This window comes from Hirundo rustica, chromosome 3, assembly GCF_015227805.2.
Source record: "Hirundo rustica isolate bHirRus1 chromosome 3, bHirRus1.pri.v3, whole genome shotgun sequence".
Classification (NCBI taxonomy): domain Eukaryota; kingdom Metazoa; phylum Chordata; class Aves; order Passeriformes; family Hirundinidae; genus Hirundo; species Hirundo rustica.
In genome coordinates, this window is record NC_053452.1 from 7,504,154 (window position 1) to 7,519,339 (window position 15,186).

A 15,186-nucleotide genomic window follows, 5' to 3' on the forward strand; every position below is an offset into this window, starting at 1 on the left:
ATTAGGATTAGTATAGCAATAAGGAATAAGAGGAGGTAGGAGAAGAATTTTGTGATGTATGGATCTGAGGCTATGTATCATGTTGCAAACTGTAGGCTAGACCAGGATACGAATAGGGCGATGGGGAAGACTGTGAGGGAGTAGAAGTCTATCTTTAGGCTGATTGGGCTTTTGAAGGTGATGATGAATTTTCATTCTCAGAGGGAAATGAGACTTTCCGTCCCTGTGTAGATGTGGATTGCTATCGGGATTAGGCTGATGAGGAAGGAGGTTTTTCCTGCATTTGTGATGGTGGCTGGGCTGTTTTTAAGGCTGGGTGATAGGAGTGGGAGGATCATGGGGGTGGATAGGGTTATTAGGGTTAGTAGTAGGAGGGTGTTTAGGACTAATGGCAGGTCCATTACTTTCACCTGGATTTGCATGGGGATGAGTGGCTCCTAAGGCCATTGGAGTACTGTTCTCCTTTGAAAGGAAGGGGGCTGAGGTTTTAGACTCAGATGCAAGAATTAGCAGTTGTTGTTGGTTAAACCTCCCCTTGGCAGGTAAGAAGGTTTTAACTTCTCTTTTTAGAATCACCGTCTAATGTTTTGGTTCAACTATACTTGCATATAGGGGCGTCGGAGATGAGTTCAGGCTTGAAGATGAGGAGAATCATGGGGAATATGTTTAGGGCTCTGAGGAGATGTTCTCGTGTGGAGGTGTTTTGGACTGATGTGATGTGGGATGGAAGAGTGCCTTGTTGTGTCATTGTTAGTATGTCTAAAGTGTATGAGGCGGTGAGGAGGATTGCGGTCCCTGTGAGGACGACTGTGAGCGAAGATCAGTTGAACGAGGCGATGATGATGGTTAGCTCTGCTCTGAGGTTAGTTGTTGGGGGTAGTGCTATGTTTGTTAGGTTTGCTAGTAGTCATCAGGTGGCCATGAGAGGTAGGAGGAGTTGCATGCCTCATGTTAGTAGGAGGATTTGGCTGTGGGTGCGTTCGTAGGTGGTGTTGGCTAGGCTGAAGAGTATTGAGGAGGTCAGTCTGTGTGAGATGATTAGGATTACTGCCCCTGGGAAGGCTCATTGGGTTTGAATGATGGTTGCGGGGACAGCTAGGCCTATGTGGCTGACCGATGAGTAGGCGATTAGGGATTTTAGGTCGATTTGGCGTAGGCAAATGGTGCTGGTTATCAGTGCCCCTCATAGTGCAAGGGTAATGAAGGGGAGGTGGCGGTTGTTTGATGTTAGGTTTACAAGGATGGTTATTTGTATAATGCCGTATCCTCATAATGCTGTATCCTCCTAGCTTTAGTAGCAGGGATCCTGCAATAGGGGCTTCTACATGAGCTTTGGGGAGTCCTAGATGTAGTCCCTCTAGGGGAGCTTTAACAATGAAAGCTATTTGGAGGGCGAGGCTTGATGCGATGCCTGTTCAGGAGGAGGTGATTGTTGGGTGTGAAAGTTTGAGGATTGGGAATTGTAGGGTGCCTGTTTGGTTACGTAGGTGGAGGATGGCGATGAGCAGGGGCAGTGAGCTGGCGAGTGTGTAGAATAGGAGGTAAATGCCGGCATTTAGTCGTTCGGTCCGGTTCCCTCCTTGAGTGATGAGGATCAAGGTCGGGATGTGGGTGGCTTCAAGGGCGATGTAGAAGAGTATTAGTTGTGAGGCTGAGAAGGCCAGGAGGATGAAGGGTTGAACTATTGTAGAATTTCCCCATGAGATTAGACGGCCGCTGATGGCAAAAGTGAAAGAGTCTGCTCTCTGGCACCAGGAGGGATTTTACAGCTTTGATTCTCAAGTCCTGCTTTGCTGGAGCCCTTTCCCAATGACTGGCCAATGCCAGAGAGAGAGCTGGCCCCTCCCCCGTCGGGGCTTTTTCCCCAGGGTGCAGGGCCCAGAGGCACCACCCAGTAAGGGAGAAGCAGCAGGGGAAGAGAGTTAGGTGACATTTCAGTGGGGGGGATATGGGCACTGCTGGGCAAGGACAGATAGGAAAAACATTACAATTCTAATGCAATAGAAACCCAATGAATGCATGACAACATTTCCCCTTTTCTTATTAAGTTAAGAAGGAGGAAGGCTCGGTTGGTGGGAGCTGCTCAGAGTTCGGACCTTGAGTTACCTTTAAAGTTGCAAAAGAAAAATGACTTTTAGTGCAAACTGTTTAGAAAAACGCTGTTAAGGAATAATGATAATTAGAAGGAGGAGGTTGGGCGCTTTCTCCTCCTCCAGGCAGCACTGGCCACTTGTGGGCGCTCTGCAGGTGGTTTTGCAGTTTTCAGGATGAAAGGTTTCACCCACTCAGCTGGCACCCACTTGAGATCTGGGGGAGTGGACACATAGGCGTACCCACGACCCCAGGTGACCTGATCATGAGGATGTTTTGTTTCTCTGGTCGCTGGATCTTTGACTATCATATCTGGTGACTTTTGCTGAAAGGCAGAACTGGTTAAAGCAGGATTATTTCGTTTAACATTTACATTTTCTAGTTTTTTTGAACAATTCCCTTTGGACCTTGGAGACCTCCCGCCCCCATTGTCCCAAAAGTCCAGAAATTGCTTCTTTAAAGGGCATTGAGATAGCCAATGTCCAGCCTGATCGCACAGGAGACATGTTGTTCCTCTCTTGGGCGGTGGCCATGGCACAGGTAGAGGAAGCACGGTGTCTGCAGCAGCCATTTTTGTGGTGGCTTGACTCTGGAACTGTGGCTTTGATGAGCTTTTATGAAGGGAATCTTCCTGGCACACACCTGGAGCATGTCACGTAAAGTTGGAGCCGCTTCTATAGACAGGCTGAGGATAGCTGCCTTGCACTGTTTGTCTGCATCAGCCAGAGCCATCTCCTCCAGGACCTGTTCCTGGGCTCCTTCATTCTTCACCTGTAACTCGATAGCTCGGGTTAACCGCTCCACAAATGTTCCTGAAGGTTCTGATGGGATTTGCTGTATTTTACTGTAAGGTTGGAAAGACTCATCGGGCTGGGTTGCTAATTGAATTGGCAGATTCTTCTTACCAACAGCCATTTCAGGATTTTGCCAAAGCTCCGGAAGCAAATCTTTTTGGAGGTGCAAGGGAACTGTAGTATTTCTTGCTAAATTTGCTTTCAAACGTTTGCAGAAGTATTCTCTTTCATATTTAAATTTGGCCTGAGCTTTGCATAAACCCTGAATCACTTGTTGGGGGAAGGGGTCCCAATTACTGTGGACAGCACTCCCTCTTTTTGATTGTTGATATGTGAAAGGGGTGGCAGAAAAGCTGGGATTGCTTCCGGGTTCCCGGATCCCCCCGCTCCCTCTGGGGCGTGGGAACCAGGACTGTGGGTGGGGAACCCGTGGGAAGCAGGGGCAGGGAGGGGCTGGAGGCTTGAGTCACACGCGGCGGAGTCGGAGGGCAGAGGTTTGAGGGTAGGGGGCAGAGTCAGAGGAGAGGGCAGTGCCAGGGTCGGCACCGAAGGGAAGGAGGTGTCTGGGGAGAAGAAGGAACTGCGGGAAGGGGGGACAGACAAAGGGAGAGACTCCTCATGGCTCGGGAGCACATGGCTTCGGCCATTTTGGACAAAGGAATCCCCTCCATCTTGTGATCCCCCCCACCTGAGGACCACTCAGATGGAAGGTTTGAGCACTCGGACTGCCTGCAAAGGTACAAGCTGGGGAAAAGTCACAAAGAAGTGGCTTTTTTTTCCTTTTTATTTTGCTTTTGCAATGCAAACCTAATTTTGAAGCTATAAAAAGCAAAATTTGCATCTTCTTTGTTATTAGAGGAGCCAGATTCAACTATTTTTTTTGTTATAGCCTCCCAAAATTCTGGGGAGCTTATTTGCTCTAATGATAAATGTGGAAACTGAGAAAACAACCACAGAGTTAATTTTTTCAGCTGTTTCTTTGAATAATGGGTCTCGCCATCATCCAAGGCATATGAAATATGGTAATAGACTCTTTTGTGAGACACAGACAGCCTAGCATCTATTTTTGGCTCAGATTTTGAGTTTCTGTGGCCTCTTTATTGTGACTGAGAAACTGAAAGGAAAAAAACCTCACTGGTGAGAAAAAAACAGCCAAAAGGGGAAACAGTTTCCTTTTCCTCGCCCCCAGGCTGCTGAAAGAAGCGTACTCTTAAAGCACTTGGAAGGTTCACTCTGAAAGCAAGAACCTTTTCCCTGAGGAACACCGCCTCTGAAAAAGGTTTTCCCTTAGAAAACCGAAAGTGGTACTCGCCAAAATTCCAGCGTTCCTTTCCTTTCTTTCCCAATCACTCCTTTTGCCAGAGACTGACCCATTTTTGGTGCAAAAAGAGCTTCCAAGTCTCAGTTCCCAGGGTCATAGTTCAACGAACATGTGGTCACCTTCTCTGGGAGCAGCTTGCCATTCGGGGGGCTTCTTCGCAGCCCTCCAATGAGGTTTTTGAGTTTAAAGGAGAAAACTGTAGCCCTGGCCTGTAGAATTCTGTGTTTCGGAGACTCCGCAGGGAATGCCAAGCCTGATGGGTCTGTCTCTGCGTGGGTGGGCTACGTTTTGTGACTCACGAAACCACGTGAGATTCCTCGGCCACATGCTCCCGAAGTGGTTCTTCCAGCTTTTTGGGAACCTTTTGTGGCTTGGAGCCACACGTTGCGCGCCAGTTGTAGAATTTCCCCACGAGACTAGATGACCGCCGATGGCAAAAGTGAAAGAGTCTGCTCTCTGGCACCAGGTGGGATTTTCCAGCTTTGATTCTCAAGTCCTGCCTGCTTTGCTGGAGACCTTTCCTGATGACTGGCCAATGCCAGAGAGAGCTGGCCCCTCCCCTGTCGGGGCTTTTTCCCCAGGGGGCAGGGCCCAGAGGCACCACCCAGTAAGGGAGAAGCGGCAGGGGAAGAGTCCATTTCAGTGGGGGGGGAGATGGGCACTGCTGGGCAAGGACAAATAGAAAAAAATCTTATAAATCCGATGCAATAGAAACCTAATGAATGCATTACAACAAACTATGATTACTGTTGTGATAAAAATTAGTTTGTGGATGGGGGGGTTCTTGTTCCAGGTGATTTTTGGCTTGCTATGAGTATTAGAGGAAGGAGTCAGCATGATAGGACTAGTGGGGGGGTGAGGGGTGGAGATTTGGTCAATGGAGGTTCAAGGGGTTAGGTTAAGTTCCACCTACCTAGATAGTACCTAGAACCGGTCCCTTGGGCTGGACCCCCCAGTTGGAGGGAAAACCCAGACTGGCTTTCTCCTGGAAACTGGAATGGAGTCAGCAAAGGGGAAAAGAAATCCAAGACTGGATTGCACACGGAGTCTGGATAGGTGTCACCTGCATGGAGGGAAAATCTGAACTGTACTCTGGGCAGTGAGTTTAAGTCTGTGTAGAATGCAAGTGCATAATTCAGGACTGATCCAATCCCACTGATGAAGATTTTCCATCCAATTTGGTGAGAATGGGCCTCAAGTTGTGATTTGCATCCACAGCTCCCCAGTGTGGACTCTTCCTGTGTAACGCTGGCATCAGGGGCAGAGAAATGCTCTTGGAAATGAGATTCAAAGGCAGCATCTGAGACAATGGCCTTTCAATCTGGGGTTCAAATTTCTATGGAATAGCTTCAGGGTATCTGTTACAGAATAACTGAAATCAAATGGAGACAAGCAGATCAACATGGTATTGATTTCTTCTGGGGAGGATGTTCTACACTAATGATCCCTTTTCCTCATTTACTGAAGCTATCTCTGTGTTATCCCTACCTCTTGCTGAACCTGCACCCCAACTTTGCAATATGTGCCACGGGTTGATTAATTGAAGATAATTGTAGGGAATAAAGAATTCTTTTGAAACCCAGCTCCACCTTTGATTTCCTCTGAAAACAGACCATGAACAGAAACATACTGAATCAGCATGTGGTCAGTGTATTATTTCTAAATCATTGATTCTCAAGTGATGCTTTCTGTTTTGTTTCCAGATTGAAAATGGAGTTGCTGAGATAAGTTTTAACAGTAAGAAAGCAGCAAGTTCTCTAGGGTTTGACAGTCTGGAAGCACTGGACGGGTCCTATTTCTATATTGTGGCATCAGTGGTGGAGTCTATGGGTAAGTTGCTCTTGAATTGAAATTTGTCTTGACGCTTCTGCAAATGTGAATAGAACTAGAAAAGAAAGTTATGACCACACTGAAATGTGGCACAACATCGGGTTCAGCAGACAGCGTGAAGTGTTTTTATATCCACAAAGCTTTATTGAACTTAAGTTTGCACTCCTGAGCTGTGAGTTTAGTTTCAAAGGTCTGCTGTTGCTGAAGAACAGATCCAATTCACATTCTGCTATTTTTCCTGTCCTAAAACTGCATTTTAGTTGCTCTGCACCAGTTACATAAAGAAATGTGTAAAGCTAATGAAATATTAAAATGAGATAATGATGTGATGCTGCATTTTGTTTCTCTGACATTAAAATCTAGGACTGCAGCTATAACTCCTGATTGCCTTTTTGTATGAGTGATTTAGTGCTCAAACTAAGTTCAGCAATCAGAATTTAAAAACAAACAAACAAAAACACACAAGAAGAGGAAAAAAAAGAGAGGCTGCATTAGGAGAACCTTTCCTCTCTGGAAAAACTAGAGACCTTTACTTAGGGCTGTTCCTTTTGCCAGCATCCCAAATGCTCCTACATTCCTAAAAAAAGTAAATTCCAGTATCATCTACCTTGAGATGTGGAAGACCAGGAAATGACACGTCTTAAATATCCACTGGGAACTGAATAGTTTTCCTGGGATGCACAGTGCTGTGTCTAGCTCTGGGGTCTCCAACATGAGAAGGACATGAACCTGCTGAAATGATTCCAGAGGAGAAATAAGAGCTAAAGAACCTCTCCTATGAAGGTAAGCTGGGAGGGCTGGGGTTTTTCAGCCTGGAAAAAAGGCTTTGGCAACACTTAGAGCATCCGTCCTGTGCTGAAAGGGGGTTATAAGAAGGCTGGAAAAAAATATATACAAGACCTTGTAACGATCATGTGGATGCCCTGTCCCTGGCAGTGTTCAATGTCAGGTTAGATGAGGCTTTGAGCAACCTGGTCTAGTGGCAGGTGCCGCGACCACAAAAGGGAGGGGCTTGATGAGCCTCAGGGTGCATGAGTGGAGTGCATTCAATGACATGTTCTCTAGGCCAGGTGTTGATAAGGCTGTTCTTGAAGTGGGTCCCATTGTCTGACTCGATTCTCTCCGGGTTGCCATGTCTCCACAGGATTTGCTTTTCAAGGCCCACCATGGTGTTCCGGGCAGTAGCATGAGGCACAGGGTAGGTCTCTAACCACCCAGTGGTGGCTTCCACCATGGTCAGCACATAGCACTGGCCTTGGCGGGTTTGGGGGAGGGTGATGTAGTCAATCTGCCAGGCTTCCCCGTACTTATACTTGGACCTTTGCCCGCCATACCATAGCGGCTTTGCCCGCTTGGCCTGCTTGATGGCAGCACACGTCTCACAGTCATGGATAACCTGAGAAATACTGTCCATGGTTAGATCCAGCCCTCGGTCTCGTGCCCACTTATAGATGGCATCCCTGCCCTGATGACCTGAGGCATCATGGGCCCATGGAGCTAGGAACAACTCTCCCTTGTGTTGCCAATCGGAGTCTATCTTGGATACCTCTATCTTTGCAGCCTGACCTACCTGTTTGTTGTTCTGGTGTTCCTCGTTAGCCCGACTCTTGGGGACATGGGCATCTACATGGTGGACTCTAACAGGTAGCTTCTCTACCTGACTGGCAGTGCCCTACCATTCATCGGCAGCCCAGACTGGTTTCCCCCTACACTGCCAGTTGGCCTTTTTCCACCTTTCCAGCAAAGCCCACAGAGAACTGGAGGATGCCAATCAGTGTATCCGTGACTTGGCGTAGAGGCAGAGCTTTGGTCCCTTCTGTCTTTCAGCAATGTCCCGGGCTAGTTGAACAGCTTTGGGTTCAGTTAGTTGACTCGATCCACCCTCTCTTTCAGTGGCTTGTGCAACTTGCAGTGTGGGGCTTTATATGGCTGCTTTTTACTTCTGGTTTCTCCTTAGGATGCGGCAGGAACTATTAGTGAAAAGAGCATAGCGTGTTTCTTCGGCTGGCAGTTGGTTATGTGGTGGAGTTGCTTTAGCACGTGTCACTTGTTCCTGCTCCTCTTCATCCATGAGATGAAAGTTTTGACTTCTTGGCCAGTTGGTAATTACTTATAAAATTTCAGGGTGATTTGGGTTTCCAGTACAGGTGCACTGAGTGATGAGGGCAATCCATTTGCTCCATGTGGCGTTGGTGGCGTGATGGGTAGAGGGAACCTTTCCTTTAAACATCCACCCCAGCACTGGTAGTCAGGGTGCCAGGAGGAGTTGTGCTTGTGTGCCAATCACCTCTGAGGCAGCTTGAACTCTTTCCTAGGCGGCCAAGATTTCCTTCTCTGTTGGAGTGTAGTTGGCTTTGGACCCTCTGTAACTTGGGCTCTAGAATCCCCAGGCACCTTCTGCCAAAGGCTCTAGGACAGGCCATTGTTCCCAGCTGTAGAGTAGAGCACATTCTTTGCCTCTGGTCTTATCCTGACTGGGTCAAAGGCTACCACACGAGCGATCTCCTGCTTGATCTGGGCAAAGGCTTGTTGCTGTTCAGGGCCCCAGTGGAAATCGTTCTTCTTGCGGGTGACCAGGTAGAGAGGGCTCACAATCTGGCTGTACTCAGGGATGTGCCTTCTCCAAAAACCTATGGCGCCTAGGAAAGCTTGTGTTTCCTTCTTGCTGGTCTGTGGAGATGTTGCAGGGGTCTTATTGATGACCTTGGTGGGTATCTGACACCGTCCATCTTGCCACTTTCCTTTCAGGAACTGGATCTCTTGGGCAGGTCCCTTGACTTTGCTCTTCTTGATGGCAAAACTGGCTTCCAGGAGAATGTGGATGATCTTCTCTCCTTTCTCAAACCCTTCCGTTGCTGTGTTCCCCTGTGTTCCAATGATGTCATTGATGTACTGTAGATGTTCTGGAGCCTCACCCTTTCCCAGGGCAGCTTGGATGAGTCTAGGGCAGATGGTGGGGCTGTGTTTCCACCTCTGGGGCAATCGGTTTTAGGTGTACTGCACACCCCTCCATCGTCCAGGGGGGCGTTTTCTGATTATGGGCCAATGGGGCCCACCAGTGACATGACACATTCCATTATCCCATTGTGAGATGCTCCGGCCGGTGGGGGAGGAGCCAACTGTTCCTAGCTAGATCAAAACTGGGACTGAAGAACATAAGGTATCCAGGTTTTCTGCTGGATTCCGAGAGGAAGAGCGGACCCATCTCGTCACCACTGGACTTTCTACAGGACCGTCTCTACTCCCCAGAACCACATCTGTTACTCCGGGAGGAGTTATTTGGACTGCTTCCAACACCCTGACCATCAGGGTGCCAGGTCATATCCCTGACTCTGTCAGGGTTGTCTAGGATTTTTGGTTGCTACCTTGCTTGGCTTTTTAATACTACTATATTTCTCCTTTTTCCTTTTTTTTTTCCCTTCTTCTATTTTTTTTTCTTTTTTTAATCTATAAAAAAAAAACCCCTTTCCTAGTAAAGAACTGTTACTCCTATTCCCAAATCTTTGCCTGAAAGCCTCTAATTGCAAAATCATAATAATTTAGAGGGAAGGGGGCTTACATTCTCTTCCATTCCAAGGGAGGCTCTAGCTCTCCTTAGCAGACAAGTGTCTTTCAGAACCCAGACACTGAAGAACTCTGTCCTTTGTGGGGGAGTTATGACCACCTATTAAAAAAACCAACAACAAAAACCCCCTAAAGCTGATGTTTCTATTTTCACTTGATTCTTCTTTGGGGGGAAAAAAGGACCTGATGTTGTTCTCGTCCCTGGTAGTTTCATGACAGATGTGGATATCTGCTGTGGGGGCCAGGACAGCTGCATGTCAGGGATGTGATGGGTAATGGGCACCACTGGTTGATGCTGTGTTCTTGCCTACCTGGACTGGTCAATGCTGCTGCTGCTGGGATTTGACTATTGCCACAGAGCTTCTGTGGACACGGAACAGTCCTTGCCCTTGCAGGTGGATCTGTGCCTCCCTTGGAGGCTCTGATTTGCCCTGGATTGGTGGAGAGAGAAGATGCCGGGGAAGCCACAAAGCCTCCACTTGCTCCTTTTTTTGCCAAGTACCCTGGAGTGAGTGCAGTAACCCTGAGGATGGAGAAGGCCTTGGGATGAGGCCAAGAGACCTGGGGAAAGCATTCTGCAGAATGATACTTGTGTGGAAAGGTTTGTCTAATACTTGGTGGTTTTGTTCATATTGCGTGTGTTTTCTTTTTTGAATGAATATTTGAGTTCTGGGGCACTGCATTCAAAGGCAAGCAGATCTTTTCTAGTGCACAATATCCTTCTTCTAATTATTTTCTCTTTGATTTTGTGGGGCAAAGTAGGGTTTTGGTTTCATCCTCTGTACATAAGGGCACAGGAACTGCACTGACTCTTCCACACCAAGAGTTCCACGTGCACACTGGGTAATTGGAGTAGGTGATTTAGGCTCTGCCCAAAGGAGTTTTAAAGAGAGGCACTGTTGGATTTCCCAGAGGCGGTTGAGTTAATTTTTGTGTTGTGTACTAAACAGTTGAACTTTTTTTTTTCCTTCCAGAATGCTGCTGTGCAACCCACCTGGGTGCTTGGCACATCCTAGGTTTTTTCCATCTCTTGTCACATCAGAACACCCTGGCATCCTCAGGTCCAGGGGGCCTTTGAGAAAAAGGATTCCCAGTGAGACAAGCAAGGCAATGTTTTTGTTATGAATTTGCTTGGAAAATTCTGCAAGAAAATAATTTCGACCTGCGTTTGGTTTTTTTTGTTGGGTTTTGTTTTGTTTGGTGATTTGTTGTTGTTGTTGTTTGTGGTGGGTTGTGGTGGTTTTTTTTGGGTTTTTTTTGGTGGGTTTTTTTTGTTGGTTTGGTTTTGTGTGAGTTTTATTTTGTTTTTCACAAAACCAAACTCTGAAGCAAGCCACCTCTGGGAAACCCAACAGCAGCTGTCACTGAAACTCCAGTGGGAGTCTCTTCCTAGGCTGAGCTGAAATGCCCTGTGTCCCTGAGAAAAAGTGTCACTTAGCATGGGGTACGACTGACTTGAGGCCTTAGTTGCACAGCAGCGCTGCTCCTCTAGGGATGTGCACTATGGCTGAGGAGGGACGGGTATGGAAGAAGGAGGAAAACAGCCCAGCCTTTCACAAGCTTTTCAGAGTCTGCACTGGGGCTGGAGGCGCTTCCCTCCTCTGCTTTGCATGGATTTTATCCGCTCCCCTCCTCTCCCCCAGGTCAAAGTTCCCTGCACATGGGGGCTGTTTGGCTCCCTCTGGCCTCAGCCCTGTGGCACGGGAGCAGTCTCCCTGTGTGGGCGCAAGAACACGTCCTGCGCTTTCTGCACAGGAAGGATGCTCTAAGTGTTGCTAAAGGCTTTTTTCCAGTCCTGGCTGGGGCCTCTTAGGGGTCAGCCTTATCAGCAGCAAGTGCGGCCAGAGGGGCTCAGGCAGAACTTGGGCTGGGTGTGACCTGTGCTGGCCACATCTGCGCTGTCCTTGCTGGGGTGGGCAAAGGCAAATCTGGCAACTGAGCACGTACTCTCGAGACTCTGCTTCGGGTGTCTTAAAATCTGTCTAGAAAATGAAAGTGTGCTTGGCTTGACTTGGTTTGCAGCACTTCATAGTGGTCTTCAAAGCTTCTTTGAGAACTGTGACCTGAATTAAGGCCAGAGTTCTTTTGTGCAAGCGTCGTTCTAATAGACAGTGGCCGTTCATCTGGACTGGTTTTAATGTCCCTGTTTATTCTGAAGTTCCGATTTATTTTGCTGTATTGCTGTGGATGTTCACTCTCATACTCTGGACAGTGGTTGGAGATTTTTTTCTTCATTCCACAGCTATAATATTTCCCCCCCTCCATAGCAGTAAAATTCTCCAAAGCACTAACCTGGCTGCAGAATGGCATTTTCTCAGAGAGTAATGCTGCTTCTCGCAGGCAGCGCTGCCCTCTTCTGGGTGTCTTGGTGCAATTTTTCACTGCATCCCGGGGCCCCAAAATTCATGGCTGTCCCTCAGGGTTCTGAAGGAGCGCTGTCTTTGGATATTTTGGCTTCAGAGTGGGAAGTGCATGGTCTAAACGGTGGCATCTCAGCTCTATTTTAGGAACCCTGGAAAAGCAAGCTCTTCTTCATGAGGAACCGCTTCGTCTTGAAAGTCAATGTGTCTCGCAAGAGGTGCTGCAAAGGGTGAGATTGAACCTTCTGTCATTCTTTGTTTAAATCACCTCTGTGAAACCTTGATACGCTTCAATAGTTTCTGTGGTTTTGCATTTATTGGCCCTCCAGTGCAGGCCACAGACACGAACGGTTTCAAACGAGCGATTCCCCTGCTAACCCTGCCCCCAGGAGCAGCTGGAGCCTCCAGGCCGGGCTGAGGGAGCAAGCACTTGGGGGTGACACAGCTCCACGCTGAGGGTACTTGGGGACAATGTATAGCTTTGTCCTGGATTTTTTTGGTTCTTTTTAGCTTTCTACGAGGTTTCAATCATTGACTTGGTAAAAATAAATGGTAAGGACTGAAACCGTGAGGGACTGGCAAGTTATACGCACCAAAGGCAACTTTTTTTTAATAGCTGTGAGACTTCTCTCTTGATTTTGAGACTCTTTTTTGGCCAACTGTATTGTAAGAAGTCTTATTTTCAAGTAAGCTGCTTCAAGAATATATTGATTGTATAAATAACTTCTAATGTCAGAACGTTAAAAGCACTAACACCAACATGGCACCTCCTTAATTTTCAGCAGCAAAACTTGATCTTAACTAAATGTAAAGCTTAATTTCTCTGCTACTAATAAGTTAATAAAGGAGTTTATCATCTTTTGCTGCCCTTCGCTGAAACTCAAGGTCATAACAAAATGGCTCTACTGTTCTAAACTGAATATGGATATTACACCTCTCTCCTTCTCCCCAGCCTAGAAACACGTGGATTGACCTTTGATCTTCTTTCTTTGTGTTTCTGTGGCTTTTTGAACTGCGTGGAGAAGGTGTCTGTGGGCATGGCAGCCAGGGAAAGGTGCTGGGAAGGAGCTGCTCAGAAATCCAGAAGCAGCGGTGGATTGGGAGCTGGGGGTCCTGCCTCAGTCCCACCCTCTTGGACACTCTGTGTGTCCAAGGTAATATTCCCATTTCCTTCCTGACCGTGGAGCCGGTGGAGAACAGAACCCTTTGCATTGATGGAAAGGGGAACACCAGGGAAGAAGTGGTGCTTGTGTCCTCAGAGAGCAGTGGGAAGAGCCCGAGGGAAATGCTGGCTGGCTGAGGGATCCTTGTGTCCCCTCAGGAATAAATCCCCGTGTCTCCTGGGACCTGCTGGTTTGCAGTCCAGTTTGGACACATTTTGCTGCCACTTTGGTTCTGAAGGAGTGGAAATCCAGAAATGGATTTCGGGGATGATTTCCGTAGGTTCTCCTCGTTTGGAGGAGCTGCAGGGTGAGGTCAGTATTCTGGGGGAGCATCCAGGGGGCTTCTCCCAGCCGAGTTTCTCCTGGAGCGGGGAGCTGGGTGTAATGCCGCATGTCTAAGCCAGCTTTGGGGCATTGTGCAGTCCCAGCTCTGTGCCTGAGCCCAGGCCCGGCTGTGTGCCGGCACTAAAGCCGGCAGCTGGGTGTGCTTTTCCAGCCCTTCCATCACGCAGGCGATCCCAGATTTCTGGAGCTCCCCGGCGCACGGCCTGGACTCGCTCCCGGGGAGCTGCGCTTCCATCTGCCCGAAGCGAGGACATCCTGCCTGGGTTTGAAACTTTATTCTTGTTTTTCCTCTTCCAGGGAGCTGGCAAAAAAAGAGAGAGCCACTAGGAAGCGAAGCCGCCTGAAGGCCTTTTCCCAGGCCAGGGTTCCCGCTTTTCTCTCTGACTCCTGGATAATTGCTTGAGCATAAAATATTGTTTAAAATATAAACAAACACAAATTTTTAAAAATCAATACAAAAATAAGAAAGTATAATTAATAAAAAGTGAAATGTAAAATACGAAAAATAATATCCGCAATATAAATAAATACAATCGGTATTATGACATGCCATGTGTATTATAATATATCTAGTATACACAGATACAGATATAGAACTGAAATGGTAATGATAAATATAAATATATACATAATAAGTACTAAAAATTTGCTACATAGCCTACAATCAAAGCCTTTTTGGTTTGAATTTGGTGAGTGGCAGGGTTTTGGTAGTTGCGCTCGGGGGTCTTTTGGGGCATTTCTTTGACAGGATTTTTGGGTGGCGATTTTTGGGCACGTTCTTTTTTCTCTCCCTTCGCTGAGCCTGGGCTGTGAGCTCGGGGCAGTGCTGCCACCCTGTGGACACAGAGAGGTACTGCAGCTCCCCCTGTGCCCGACCCCGCCACGCGTGGGAGCCCGGGACTGTGAGCGCGGTGCAGTGCTGCCACTCGACCTTCCAAAGACGGTGGCAGAAAGGGCAGGAAAAAGGCAAGGACCCCGGGTGCGTCTAGCCGGCTGCCTGCTCATGACCGCGACCACGATGCCAACCGGGCGTGATTTTCCGGGGCGTTTCGATGCGCGTGGGCACGGGCTTGGGGGCTCAGCGGTGTTGAGGGAAAGTTGCGGCAGTCGATTTAGTCAGGCATCTAAACGACGAGCCAGGGGGGCCTTAGTGGTTGTGCCACTCTCAAGATGGTGGCTGGCTACAGAGTACCTGACCTTCCAAAGATGGCGGCAAAAAGGGCGGGAAAAATCGAGGCGCATCCTGGTTTTGCTGCCGTGTTCAGCCAGCATAGAGCTGTCTGGTACCTTCTTCCAGGAGCAGCAGGAGCCTGGATTCCTGTCCTTTGGATTGCTTTGCTGTGCAAGACAAGGACTAAAGGTGAGTGGCAAGGCAGCCCTGGCAGTCAGGAGTGCCTGGCATCTTATCTCCTGGTGCTGCTTAGGTAATTGCTCAGGGGTTCCCTTGATGGGTTTTTGATGGCCTTTGACTTTCTAGATGGAAGAAAAAGGGTCCTTTCCCCACCCTGCTTTCTGTAATTCCAGGATCAGTCATTAGTCTTTCATGGCGGACCAAGAAGCCTCAGGAATGGGCAGAGGAAGTGCTGCCTGCAGCCTCGTTCCACAGGAGATAGGAACAAGCTTTCTGCAGAGGTTCAAACAGCTTGTGACGTACTGAAGCACAGAGGCCTGAGAAGAGCCCTGAGACAAAGCTGACCTGTGGGTGAACCTTCAAACCA